General features: G+C 40.4%; 1 protein-coding gene across 1 annotated transcript in view; it reads left to right on the top strand.

Annotated features, from left to right (window-relative positions):
• Slc39a10 (solute carrier family 39 member 10) overlaps window positions 1-14,124 on the top strand; it is a 115,459-nt gene that overhangs the window by 22,609 nt on the left and 78,726 nt on the right. Inside the window, exon 2 of the mRNA XM_029538379.1 lies at window positions 9,333-9,431. The gene's annotated coding sequence lies outside the window, so the exon portion shown is untranslated. The remainder of the gene's footprint in view (window positions 1-9,332; window positions 9,432-14,124) is intronic.

Here is a 14,124-nt window from a genome sequence, read left to right as displayed (position 1 = left end):
CTTGCTGAAGAATAATGTCAAACCTACCCAAATTTGTCTTAATATGTTATAAACAACCACAAATGGAAGCATCAAGTGGAAGGCTGTCCTTTTGTAAATAGATCACTAGTGTGCACAGTATTCTCAGTTATTTAGAGTCTGGTGATTGCTGCCTTTCAATGATGTATTGGGGAAAAAAAACCCACCCAGATAAAAAAGACCTTAATGTTACAGGACTGTGGCTGTGGCTGTGGCTGGGACTGTGGCTGTGGCTGGGCCTGGGCCTGGGCCTGGGCCTGGGCCTGGGACTGGGGCTGGTTATCGGTGTAGCACTTGTCTAGTTTCTACAAGGCCCTTCAGTTCATGCCCAATACTGAAAAAGGGGTGCGTGTGCATGTGTGTGTGCATGTGCGCGTGTGCGTGTGTGTGTGTGTGTGTGTGTGTGTGTGTGTGTGTGTGTAAATCCACCCCAAGCACTGAAACACAAACATGACAAATCTCATTTTCCAGTGAACAGCTAAAGATGGGGAATGGAGGGGACTAAAAGGAAGGGATGTTGTGACAACTGACTTTCTTTTACTTTCTTTATTATTGTAGAAGGATATTCTTCAATATTTTTTTTATTATTATTTTACTCTGCTTTCCAAGGCTTTTGGTTCTTTGCATAACTCTTTTTAAAAGAGGTATCAGTCGTGTTTGTGGCTCATAATAAAAATCTCAGCTCCTGGTACAGAGACATCAGTCTTTTCAGAGAGCTCTCTCTGTTTCCCCCCAAAGTTATATTTCACATTTATGTCTTTTTAAAATTCAGGCAAATCAATATTAATTTTATCTTGAGGCTTTTACAACAGTCTCTGAAAGTTCTATAAATACTCCTGCATGGTGGAAAGCCAGGGTTTCTGGACTGGGCTTGTGACCAGTTTGTAGTTGTGAAACCTGTTAAGTAGAGTTATCATCCGTGCAGCCTCCTGTGTGTAGGGGGTAGTATTCTGCTCTTAGTCAGTACAGCTAAACTAATCCCCATCAAATGCGTACACAATCAGGTTCAGCTCAGCTCTCTGTCATTTCAATTCCTTAAAAGATTAATACCTTTCTCTTCTTTTTTTCTTTCTTTGTTAATTCCCTCTAAGAAAACCTTGATAGAAATCAAGTCTGGCCGGCTCATCTAGTTCTTACATTAAGTCTGAGTACTATCTTTGCAATCACAGAGACTTGCTTGCTAGTCTGTTTTCAATTAGGTAAGGCATGTCTTAGCCTGAGAATTTATCTGCATAATTCTAGGCTTTAATATGTAAGAAAGCTAGCCAAGAGAATATTACTTGTGATTTTTTTGGGTTGTTAAACAGATTGAAACCAACTTAATGCAATCCCTGTAAAAAAAAAAAAAAAAAAAAAAACTTCTCCCTACCCCCTGAAATCTTTTAATTACACACTACAGCAGGTATGCAAACATTACCTTGACATTCTCTTGTTTTAACTCATATCTCATTCCTTCCTTCTTTGATTCCACCCACATATTACTATACCCAAAAGGAGTTCTCAGCACTTGGCTTTTGCCAACAGTAAGAATGGTTCTGCTCCAGGGTGAACAAGAATTGTTTCAAATCCATAATACTACTCATGTTGAGGACCACAAGAGGAGCCACAATTTGGGGACAGCACTACCATACTGAGGCTGCTAGCAAGAGCCCTTGCTAGGAAAGGTGAAGTTGCTACTCAAGCTACCTGGTGGGTGAGGGCTCAACTGTGAACTCACTGAGCAAGCCAGCACACCCTGCCTCCCTTAGATGCCAGGAGGCAATCACAGATTTCCTGGTAATAAAGCTGTATGGGGTGCAGGTCCATAGTAAGAAGTAATTGGTTCCCTCTGTGTCCTGTCTTAAGAATCCAATTACATGTTCTGAGGTGGCCCCCTTGAGTTCCTCACACCAGCATACCCTGGAAAACCTTTCACTGGTTCCAGAGTGTGCCCAGGACTGTTGTTTAGTCTCTTCAGCTTCCTACACACCCTTTGACTTGTTTGGAGTCCTGTGCTGACACACAACAGCCATGGTTCTAGGATTCCTCTAGATAAGAACATGGTCTGTCTTAGGAGCATTCCAGTATCTGTAACCTCTGAGGAGTAACAGCCACTGACAGGGAGTTACAGGTGAAGGCTGAATATCACAAGTTCAGCAGAGAGAGGGTATAAAACAGAAAAATCTGCCCTTTGGTGTCTTGGCTTAAGTTTCCCTTTCAATCATGTCTTTTCTTGACAGACCACCCCATTTGGAATACTGGGGCTTTTTTTTTTCTTCATAAAAGAAATAATTATGACATATAACAATTGTTACTTATTTCTTTTGTGTGAGGTAGACCAGGCTGGCCCTGAATTTTCCATGATCCTTTTGCCTGTGCCTCCCTCCTAAAAACTGGGCCCACAGGTGTGTATCCACTGGGCCTGGTCTTATATTTTGTTTCCAAGATAAAGTTTCACGCTGTAGCCCAGGCTAGACTGGAATTCATATGTAACTTGATGAGTTCCGGACTTGACTTCTATCAAGGTTTTCTTAGAGGAAATTAACAAAGAAAATAAGAAAGGAAAGGTATTCCATCATTTAGAGAATTGAAATAACAGAGCTTAGCTGAACCTTGACTATGTACAAATTTGATGGGTTTAGTTTAGCTGTATTGACTAAGAGGAGAACCCCCCCCCCCCCACTTCCCACAGGCTAGTCTGGAACTCCTATATAACTTGATGAAAATCAATAAACATCCTCTGACAACCTCTATAATGCTGGGTTACAATCACTGTGCCTGCCTCTGGACCTTGCTGTCTGTTCAGCTATCTCTGTTTGTGTTTACCAGTGTACTCTCAACACACAGCCAATCCACTTGGCACAGAAGCCACATTTATTGAGCTTATGTTGAATGAAGTAGCCTCTGACCATGAGGAAACAGAATTAAGTCTGAAACAAAAGAAGACAGAGGATGAACACCAGATGTCATTGCTCTGGAGAGACACGGGCCATCTAGCTTGCCATGCTACATGGCCTTTCCTCATGCTTTCTTCTTCCAGCTGGAGGCTGAGCAGATAAAGTGTCATTGTGATTAGCTAATATTCCTCAGAGAATGCCGCCCATGGTGTCATCTAACCTGCACAACAAGTACCCATGAAATAGGCATACTTCTCCTATTTTATGTAGAAAGAAACCTAGCCTTGGAGGATATGGGTGTATATGAGCTACATTATCAACAATATGACAATATCAAGACTTACCTCATTGGTCCTTATGTGCCACCCCCCTCAATGCACTATAAAACAAATTGCTTTACTTTGGACACAGCAGAGTGGGCAAGAGGGCAACATGCAAATGGGCCTTCTTGTTTAGCCTCTTGACTCAGTCTACTTTAGGTCTTTGTAGGCAGTAGAGGAGTCCACCTCTGCCTGTGCCCTAATCTAGTAAATTTCCTTCCCATTACTTCCACTCCTTTCCTGCCATATTCTGGAGTCTATAACATAGACAGGAAACTACCTGTCCATACTGAATTCGGTCCTGGGCCAGAGGTAGGCTATGTCTTACCCTCCACAAGGCACACTGGGATCTAGTCATAGACTTCAGTGGGGAGCTGTGCTCTGACTTCCAGGCCAGGGCATTTTTTATTTGTACTTGGAATTTAACTGGAGAAAAATGATGGAAGTGAAATTGGTTTTACTCCTCAATTTTAGCAGCTTCTAATAATTCATATCTCTTTTGCATTTTTCTAAAAATATTTTTTGCTTTGTAACTGCTGGATGCATAGCTGAGCAGGCAGTTTGAGAATGTCAGCCAGCGCCAGGAAGAAACACAGGCAACTCCCCTTTCAACCAAAATACTGTTAATGCTCACTGAATTTTGCTACAGAGAGAGAGAGAGAGAGAGAGAGAGAGAGAGAGAGAGAGAGAGATTCAATTATATTGTTACACACTCATTCACTAAGTAGAATGTTATTGTAGTTGCAAAAGTCGTATCATTTCAACATAGCAAATAGCATTGTAAGTTAAAGGTTTGTTTCATTTTATTATTTATTAGTTTGTTTGTTTGTTTGCTCATTTGGTGGGGGGTTGTTTTGTTTTGTTTGGTGCTAGAAATAGAACTCAAGCCCCAAGTCCAGGGTTTTGAGAATGCCAGGCAACTCTTCATTATCAAACTGCACCCTCAGCTCCTAACTTAGTCATTCTTCCTTTAAACATAAATGCTGAGGACCCTGATGACATAGAACAAATCAGGATAAACAAATTGACTAACTCTGGGAGGTTCAGGATCTAGTTGAAATTGTTCATAACAAGATCATGATATAACAAGGTCTTTTCAGTTTAGTATAAAACAAATACCAATATATTGCCTTTCCCCCCCCCCTTGGGTATTTTCTTTATTTACCTTTCAAATGTTATCCCCATTTCTGGTTTCCCCTCTGAAAACTCCCTCCCCCCATCCCCTCCCACATTTCACCAACCCACCCAATCCTGCATCCTGGGCCCTGCCATACACTGGGGCATAGAACCTTCACAGGACCAATGGCCTCTCCTCCCATTGATGTTCGACTAGGCCATCCTCTGCTACATATGGAGCTGGAGCCATGAGTCCCACCATGTGTTCTTTGGTTGGTGATTTAGTTCCAGGGATCTCTGAGGGTACTGGTTAGTTCATATTGTTATTCCTCCTATGGGGCTGGAAACCCCTTCAGTTCCTTAGGTACTTTCTCTAGCTCCTTCACCGTGGACTCTGTGCTCTGTCCAATGGATGGCGGTGAGCATCCACTTCTGTATGTCAGGTACTGGCAGAGCTTCTCAGGAGAGAGCTACATCAGGCTCCTGTCAGCAAGCACTTGTTGATATTGCTTCTTTCTTAACCAAACTTACACACCAACCTCCCAACAGCCGGTGATGTCTGGTGGCTCACCTTGCAACCAAGAGAATGGAGAATGAGAGCACAGTAGAATGACATGCTCACCCGTTCCGTTTCTCCCTTCCCTGTCCCAGCCCAATTGTACAGGTGAAAATACGGAGGGGGCCTGATCAGACTTCCCACCTGACTGTGAGGTAGCAAGGACGATGTGCAGCCCAGGGACTCAATGATCTTCTGCACTGACGAATCATGTAGACAAAACTGAAAACAAACTTAGGTGGGAACTAGGTTGAACTTAATGCATTTTAATTACTTGCTACAATTACCTATACTCACCAGAAAGAATTTAAGTCACACAAATATGTCTGCCCCTTATGTGAGTTCTTTCCCATTCAGTTCTAAGTTCTGCTCATTTTGATCTTCCTTTCTTCTTTGTTTTTTTTTGTTGTTGTTGTTGTTTGTTTTTGTTTTTTTTTTTTTTGTCTTTTTGTTTTGTTTTTGAAGTTTGGTTTTGTGTGTGTGTGTGTGTGTGTGTGTGTGTGTGTGTGTCTCCAGATGGGGTCTCATATAGCTCAGGCGAGCTTCTTATATCTCAAAGGTTGACCCTGAATTTGTGATATTCCTGCCTCCACCTCCCGAGTGCTGGGATTACAGGAGTGCACGGCCACATTGAGCTTCATTTTGAGGTCTTCAGTTTAAAAAATAGAGCTGCAGCCAGGCATGGTGGTACACGCCTTTGATCCCAGCACTCAGAAGCCAGAGACAGGAGGATTTCTGAGTTTGAGGCCAGCCTGGTCTACAGAGTGAGTTCCAGGACAGCCAGGGCTACACAGAGAAACCCTGTCTCGAAAAGCCAAAAAATAAAATAAAATAAAATAAAGCTGCACTAAGGCCACCACCACGTGCTCTAACAGTGTGCTGTGGAGTTGAAGGACAGAGATAAATAAGGCTTTTCCTTTTCTGTTTACTAGACAAAGCAATCCTGAGCAAGGTCAAGTAATTTGTTTTAATTTAGGAAACATTTATTCAACATCCTTAAAAGGACTGAGCTAGGTTCTTCCAGTAGAAGAAAATGAAGCAGAATCCTAATGAGGAAATAAGACAAAGAAAACAAATCACTACAAATGAAGTGTTTGATGATTATTTAAATGAGGGAAGACTTTATAGCTGGTAGAACAGATAACGTGAGTAGCTGTTGTAGGATAGGACATTTTTGTTTGTTTGTTTGTTTTGTTTCATTTTTTTAGAGGCAGGGTTTCTCTGTGTAGCCTTAGCTGTCCTGGAACTCACTCTGTAGACCAGGTTGGCCTTGAACTCAGAGATCTGCCTGCCTCTGCCTCCCAAGTGCTGGGATTAAAGGCATGCACCACCACTGCCCTGCAAAAAAAAAAAAAAAAAAAAAAAATTAATATTTAAAATTCACAAAATAGTAAATATATGGAATAATTTTGACATATGTGCATATTATGGAATAATCAAGTCAAGCTAATTAATTCACTGTTTTAATATTTGGATTTTGTACTGTAAATCCGTTAACTATACCTGTGAGCAACTTTGAAGTATGCAACAGATTATTATTTATTATAGTTACTATTCATTACAGGAGATCAGTAAAGTGTATTACTCCAGTGTATTTGAGACAGTCTTTCTAGGTTGCCATCGATATTCTGGAACTTTCTCTGTAGACCAGGCCAGCCTTGAGCGGTCTACCTCCTTTAAGCTGTGATTAAAGTCATGCACTCCATGCCTGGTTATAATTGTATGACTTGAACAGCTTTACTTCTCCCAATAACTCCTTCCTCAGCATCTGGTCACTGTCATTCTACTGTTAACAATGAGTCTTCTAGGCTCGATATGGAAGTAGGATCCATAGCATTTGTTGTTCTGTTCTTGGCTTATTCTACTTAGCATAGTGTTCTCCAGGCTCATGCATGTTGTCATAGATGATAAGATTCCAATTTTTAAGCCAGATAGTTTTTCAATGTAAATGTTCTTGTGACATTATGACATTTCCTTTGTTTATTCATCTCAGGTCAATACTTAGCTTGGCTCCATCCACGTTTTGCCTTTTGCAAATGTATCAAGTCACTTTTTTGTGACTGTGTTGAAATACTATTGTAGGTGCTATTGGGGGGGGGTCTACTTTATTGAGTTCTTATATCTACCACCCTTCTAACACTTATTCTATCCCTTTCAATCCCCAACACTAGAAAAGAGAGAAAGATGGTTAGAAGGGAAATGGGTACATAGACCTCTTTAGACTACTTCCTGCTGACTAGTAGCATCCAGTTTTGGGGATTTTTTTGTTTGTTGTTTGTTTGTTTGTTTTGTTTTTTGTCAGAATATCTCCAACCAGCAAACCAGCCATAGCGAACACAGCATCAGAATGAGCAGCAGCAGGGACAGCAGCAGCCATCACAGGCACTCTAATTGTCTCCAATTTATACCCTCTCAAGAGTCCCCAGAATTCCAAATATAAACATCTGCCCCTGGCAAAAATCACGTCCCTCCTAGAGTATGAAACAATCAGTTAGTGGCTGTGGATAACCTAAAGCAGCCCCACATCCCACACATGCTGGGATTAAAACAAAAGTACATTCACATAATTTGTTGGTTTTTAAGGAAACCAAAATTCTCACTACATACCATGATCAGAAGTGACTTACAGAACAGGTTATTTTGGTTTCTGATGGTTGTTGGGGAGGCATAGCAGCATGTAGATGAAGAGGAAGTTGAGAGATCACACCTCAGTGTCAAATACAAGTAGAAAGAACCAACAGGAAGTAGGGTGAGGCTATAAACTCTCAAAGCCAACCAGCAGAGAAGTGCTTCTTCCAGCAAGGCTCTATCACTTCCCAAAGAAACCTGTGACAAAGGTGGCTATTAGCATACCAGAAGTGCCTGCTTGGCCTCCTGGTTCACTCAGTATCTGTTTCTCCAATCTGCACTTCTCACCTTCCCCACCTCCACCTGCACCTCCCCACCACCACCCCACCTACACCACCTCCCTAAATTTCTCCAGCCCAAGGGACTTTAGATTCCTTGCCCCAGCTTCTTATGCCTACGTAAACCAGCTTTTTTGGCCTCACTGAACTAACTCTCTTGGTTCTTTCCTCCCTCTCCCCCTCCCCCTCCCTTTCCCCCTCCACTCTTCCGTACCCTCTTCCCCTCTCCACTATTCCATAACCTCCCCTCCTCTCCCCTCCCCCTCTCCTCCTCTTCTTTTTCTCACTTGCTCTCTCCACCTCTCTTTCCTCTCAGAGCCCAGTTAAGTCTGGACTCATCTAGATGTCTCTGGCTGCTCTCTCTCTCTCTTCTCTTGCTCTCTGTTTTGTTCTGTTTGAATCCCCACACTGCTCTCCATCATGGAAGGACTAATTGATACTCCCACCATCTGTGCAGGACAGTTTTCATGTCTTCATCTTGCCAGTGTTTGTCTCCTCTCATCTTTTTAATACTATTCATTCTAACTGGTTTGAGTTTTTAGTGTCTATGGTTTCAATTTGCAGTTTCCTGAAGACTAACACCAAACAAAACTTTTCACACACACCTGTTACTAGATATGGATATTATCTTGAGAAATGTCTGTTAAAGTCTTTTAACTTTGCATCAGGTTAGATCATTCCTCTGAATTGTTAAAATTGGAAGGTGGAATCTATTATCATTTTACTCAAGATTCTCCAAGGACTATGGCCATGAAAGAGGCATTTACAATTGAGTCCCCTGGGGTGAGGGGATTAATTCAATTCCATCTCTTTTATTATTCTTTCTTCTTAAAAAGAAGAAACTAATATACGGTCAAATCATTTGTTTTTAAATGTAAACTGTATTTTTACCCAACTCTGCAAATCATACAAAATATTATTTTCAAACTGAGAACATAAGTCACACTGTTGGAAGCTATATGAAACTTGCAAGATTTTAAAAGCATAATCCACATTTAAAAAGGGTCCGCTGGAGAAGGGCCATGTAAAGAGGGAAAGTCAGAATGTGGGTGCTTCTAGTTTACAACAATCAGGGCACTGTAAAAGGACAAGTCCAGGAGTCCTTGTTTTATTTATTTAACCACACTCTCTCCTGAAACTTTTGGATGCAAGTGCAGAAATAAAGGTATTTATGAAGTCAGACTTGTAATTGCCAGAAAGTAATAACAAATGCCAACTTGGTCCTTACTACCTGTGTAAGTCCTAAGGGAAAGATGAGCTCATGGATGCATGTATATATAGATCATTACTAGGTTGAATTAAGATACATTAAATATGGAAGTCGGAAATAAAGCCCTGAAAATGGTTCAGCATAAAAAGAACAGTAAGAACAACTTGTAGGTTTAAAAGGAAGAGAGCCTAAGATGCTTGCTGGCTGGGTAAGATTACTAAGCATAGTTCAAGAGAAGAACCTTATGTAAATCCTGGCAACTGGCTGGTCTAAAGCGGTGCAAATTTAGGTGGAGGGATTTGCTTTAATCTTCTACTTGTGTCTGTCTAGTCCCCAGATCCAAGAGACTTCTGTAACTGACACCTGAGCTGAAGTGAGCTGAAATCGAGGCAAAGAGCCTAGAGCATCTCCCGAGACTTTCTTTAAAGGGTAAGTTTTCCTTGTTTTTCATTTGTTGTGTGGTTAAGTAGCTTAGCAAAGCATATGCCATGGTTTAAGCAGTTGAATATTTGACTATTTTGCTTCTGAGTAACAGGGCCTTTAGTCATACATAGATCAATACAAAGGATAGACATGCCCCTCCCCTCGAACACCCCAGAACTGTCATACTCTAGAGTAGCAGCAAGCAAACTTGGGGTGTATTAATGTATTGTCATCACCACAGAATGAGGACCAAGAGGAAAAACCTTAATGACTTTAAAATAGAAGTAGTTACCAATCACACACAAACAGATTCACACAAAATCAGTTCATACAAAGACACATATGCTCAAAATGAGAATTAGAGTTGGTAGAAGGTGAGACAATATAAACAGGAAGGAAACCTGTGTGCAAAGTATGTGATTCATAAACCAAAATGTGGGCAATGGATTGCCTACCAGAGTCCGTAGAACACTGTTCTTTAAAATAATTCAAAATGATTGAAAAGTAATTGACTTAAAAATAATCCTATATATATATATATATATATATATATATATATATATATATATATATATATATATATATATATATTCCTTTAGTCATGAAATCATTACTTTTCATGATATCCAAGGTAAAGGAGATGCCAAGAGTGAACTGTAGGGGCGATGGAGAGGAACAGAGGGAGGTTTACGGTGCAGAGGAAGGCATTATAAAGCTGTCAAGAGTATCTATGTCACCAGCACCATGAGCAAAAGTAAGGAAGACAAAATATTGACAGATATACTAATGTGGTTTGTCTTCTCCTAACCTCATCCCTGAACCCGACTGGTAATTGTGCAGTTAGTGGTGACTAGCTGATTTACCCACAAGTGGGTTTAGAAACACAAACAATTCATTCCACATAATTCTGATGCAGAAATACAACCCCAATCTTGAAAACCTGGGTACTTCTATCTGAAAACTAAAGCCTTTGTTACTGCAAGAAGACTTCTATTCTGTGATAGAACTTTGAATTATGAATGGTCCCCATCTGTCAAACTCAGGATTTCAATTATTATAACAGAGAGAGAACACTAGTGTGCATTACCTTGGAATTCGGAGTCACTTTAACTGTGCAGACTCATCAGCAAGAAAGGCCCAGGCCAGGACCTTTCAGTAACAAAGCAAACCAGGACTCAATGCAAAAGAAAAGAAAGTGAAATCAGTGGGTTTTTTGTTTGTTTGTTTGTTTCTTCAGTCATAGGGTACGAGGAATTTAAATCGTGTTCAAGGCTTTTCTTCTGCATGAGAAATTAAATGCAAGGAGAGACAACTCAATAAGAAGTGTTTTCGGGATTTTTTTTTTTTTAAGTTTTTAGGTATTTTTAGGTCCAATAAACTGGTCATCAGAGCATACTTTTAATAACAGTCAAATTTAGTTGTAGGCTTCATTTTGTGTAAACAAAAGAACTCTTGTTTATATATTGTAGGTTTTTGTTTTTAATAGTTTGAGTCAGTTGTCAGTTTTTTCTTTGATATTTCTAGAATAACAGAATTATTAGCTAAGCTGCCAAAAAACTAATGTATTCAATGTTGTATGCTTTCCTGATTTTACCTTTTAACGGTATATCGTCTTAAGTGAGTAAATTTTGTTGTTATTGTTGTTTTTGGTTTTTCAAGACAGGGTTTTTCTGTGTAGCCCTATCTGTTCTGTAACGTGTTCTGTAGACCAGGCTGGCCTCAAACTTAAGAGATCTACCTGTCTCTGTCTCCCAAGTTCAGGGATTAAAGGTGGTATGTACCACCACTGCTTGGCTAAATTAGTAAAAATTTTCTGCAGATGCTTGAATTGAAAACAATGACAACAACTTTGATGCTTCCATAAACTTCCAGGAACTGCTATATGTACACACACACACACACACACACACACACACACACACACACACAATATTGTATACACAATATTAATCTCATGCTGAGCTCTTGTGAAATGATGCTTTCAATACGTACAGTCTTAAGTTACATTGAAAACAAGAGTCAGCAGCCTTTGGCCTCAAGGACATTATCTCTCCTTCGTTATATAAAAGAGCAGTTTAGCTTTGAGCATTTTGGGTAAGTGATTTGTTGTTGCTATTGTTTTGGTTTTGGTTTCTGAGGTTTTTTTGGTTTTGCTTCTTATTTTTGGACTGGGAGTAGCTATGTAGCCTTGGCTAGCCTAGAATGCCCCGGGTAGACCAGGCTATCCTTGACCTCCTAGTCTTAGTTTCTGAAGTACTGAAATCATAGGACTGCCCCATCATGCCCTCTGAGTTTTCTCAGTGTAGCATCAAGGAAAATGGCTTTATAGTTAGAAGAACCTGAGTTTGGTTCCTATCTGCACACTGTTGGAACCTGGGCCTGCATCTTTAGGTCAGATCTCATAGCCTGAATCAGGCCACTATCCCCCTCTGTGGCTCTCTCTGGGGCACTTAAGCACTTTGCATGATGATTCGATGATTCGGCAGATCTCAGTTTATGGTACCCGGCCCCTCCACATCACATACTCTCTGCTGGACTAAATCACATGATGCAAAACTTCCCCCTGGCTCTAAAAGGTTCTAAAAAGTCTGACCTATCCTTTACCCAGGACTTGGTCTGTGTTGCCCTAATGGTTCTCTCTGAACATACTTTCATCCACTCTGGGCTTTAATGGGAAGGTCCTCCTTCCTTTAAGGAGCCATCTTGTTTAGGTTGCCAAATATTGTACTATTTCTGGGTACTGCTCTCCATTCCTCCTGAAAGTCTAAACACTACCATGAGGCCCCTTCTTCTTCTTCTTCTTCTTCTTCTTCTTCTTCTTCTTCTTCTTCTTCTTCTTCTTCTTCTTCTTCTTCTTCTTCTTCAACATCTTTTTTTCTTATTGGATATTTTCTTTATTTACATTTCAAATGTTATCTCCTTTCTTGGTTTCCCCTCTGAAAAACACCCTCTCCCTATATCCTCCCCCATCCCCCTGCTCTACTTGAAATCCCAGCTCTACCACTACTGGGCATATACCCAAATGATGCTCCAACATGTAATAAGGACACATGTTCCACTGTGTTCATAGCAGCCTTATTTATAATAGCCAGAAGCTGGAAAGAGCCCAGATGTCCCTCAACAGAGGAATGGATACAGAAAATGTGGTACATTTACACAGTGGAGTACTACTCAGCTATTAAAAACAATGACTTCATGAAATTCATAGGCAAATAGATGGATCTGGAGTATATCATCCTGAGTGAGGTAACCCAGTCACAAAAGAACATGAGGCCCCTTCAAATAGCCCCATTGAACAGCCTTGTGGAAGCCTCCATTCAAGCCGGCCATTACTGCTCATCTTTGGTTAACATCACTGTTTTCCTGAAAACCCAGAGTTTCCAGTAGAAAATGAAGATGCTAAACTTTAGCCTCCCGTGGCTCATTAACAGGCAGATATGTGTACAACAGTAGACTGATCCTAAATTATTATATATCCTCCCCCACATACATTATTTAAATGAAATGTTTAGGTTTAGGATTGTCCACAGCTGTCTGCATTGATTTTTGTTCTAGAGTTTCCAAGACAGTTTCACAGTCAGGATGAAATTGGTTAGAAACTCGGTATCAAAAATTCAGGCACAAGTAAGAATTGTGTGGCAAGAAGCTCCAGGAAAAGGCTAGAAAACATATACTTCATACTGGTGCAAGCATCCAGTGTTTGAAATGACCTTCCAGGGTGAGGAATCCAGAAAAATAAACTCCAAAAGTCTTGGAAGAAAGACAACTAAGGGAGGAAGGAAGGACATGAAGGAGGAAAACAATAGTTAAGATAGGAATTCTCTGGGCGTGCTAATACAGACTAGGAATCCCAGCTTCAGAGGGCTCAGAATCCCAGCTTCAGAGGCCGAGGTAGGAAGATCTCCCATGTGGAATCTTTACTTTTTCATAGAAATTGCAATAATAAATGGGAGGATTTATAAGCACTCAATTTATCTGGTTCCATGTTAGTTAGTTGTATTTATTATCTTAGTATCAGAATTCAAATGAGGATAAAACTTCTGTTGCTCCAAATCGTAAAGACAAAACTAGAAAGGGACTGGGGGTAGAAAGTGCATAGACATACACAATATAAAAACCTTAAAATTTATAATTCCTGTTTTATAAAGACACCGTCTAACTACATTTAACGTGTAGTGGCTAAATAAGTAGGATTTGGGCGATTACAGACTGTGTCCCACTGTGGAAATCCTCCGTGCACTTCCGGAACAATCTGGAGAGTTACACCTTGTCTTTTTCTTAGAAGACTGCAAACCACAGTATCAGTTCCAACGTCCAGACTTTGTGGACTTTTCATTCCTTCTACTTCCTTGAAAATTATTTGACACTTTTTTTCATGTGATTTTTTTTTCCCCCTCAGATACATAAAGTCTCTAGACATGGAGGTCTGCTTCTTTGAGCTGTAGAATCTACCATATTAATAAATTAGTGCATAGACACCGATTATCCTGTATGCTTGCTTTCTTAGTTGTTGGGAAAGTACATATTCCTTGTAACACCGTGCACTGCTAGGTGTTTGAATCAGGATATAATTATTTTCTATTAAGTTTATGTTATATAAAGTTTTCGAAGCTTCATAATCAATTATATGGCATCATCACGGAGCCTCAGAAATCAGTCATCAAGCCAGATGTGGTGACTCACAACTGTGGGAGACTGA

Source organism: Mus pahari, chromosome 5 (genome assembly GCF_900095145.1).
Source record: "Mus pahari chromosome 5, PAHARI_EIJ_v1.1, whole genome shotgun sequence".
Classification (NCBI taxonomy): domain Eukaryota; kingdom Metazoa; phylum Chordata; class Mammalia; order Rodentia; family Muridae; genus Mus; species Mus pahari.
Note: the sequence above shows the minus strand (reverse complement) of the source record. Positions and strands in the feature narration are given on the sequence as shown.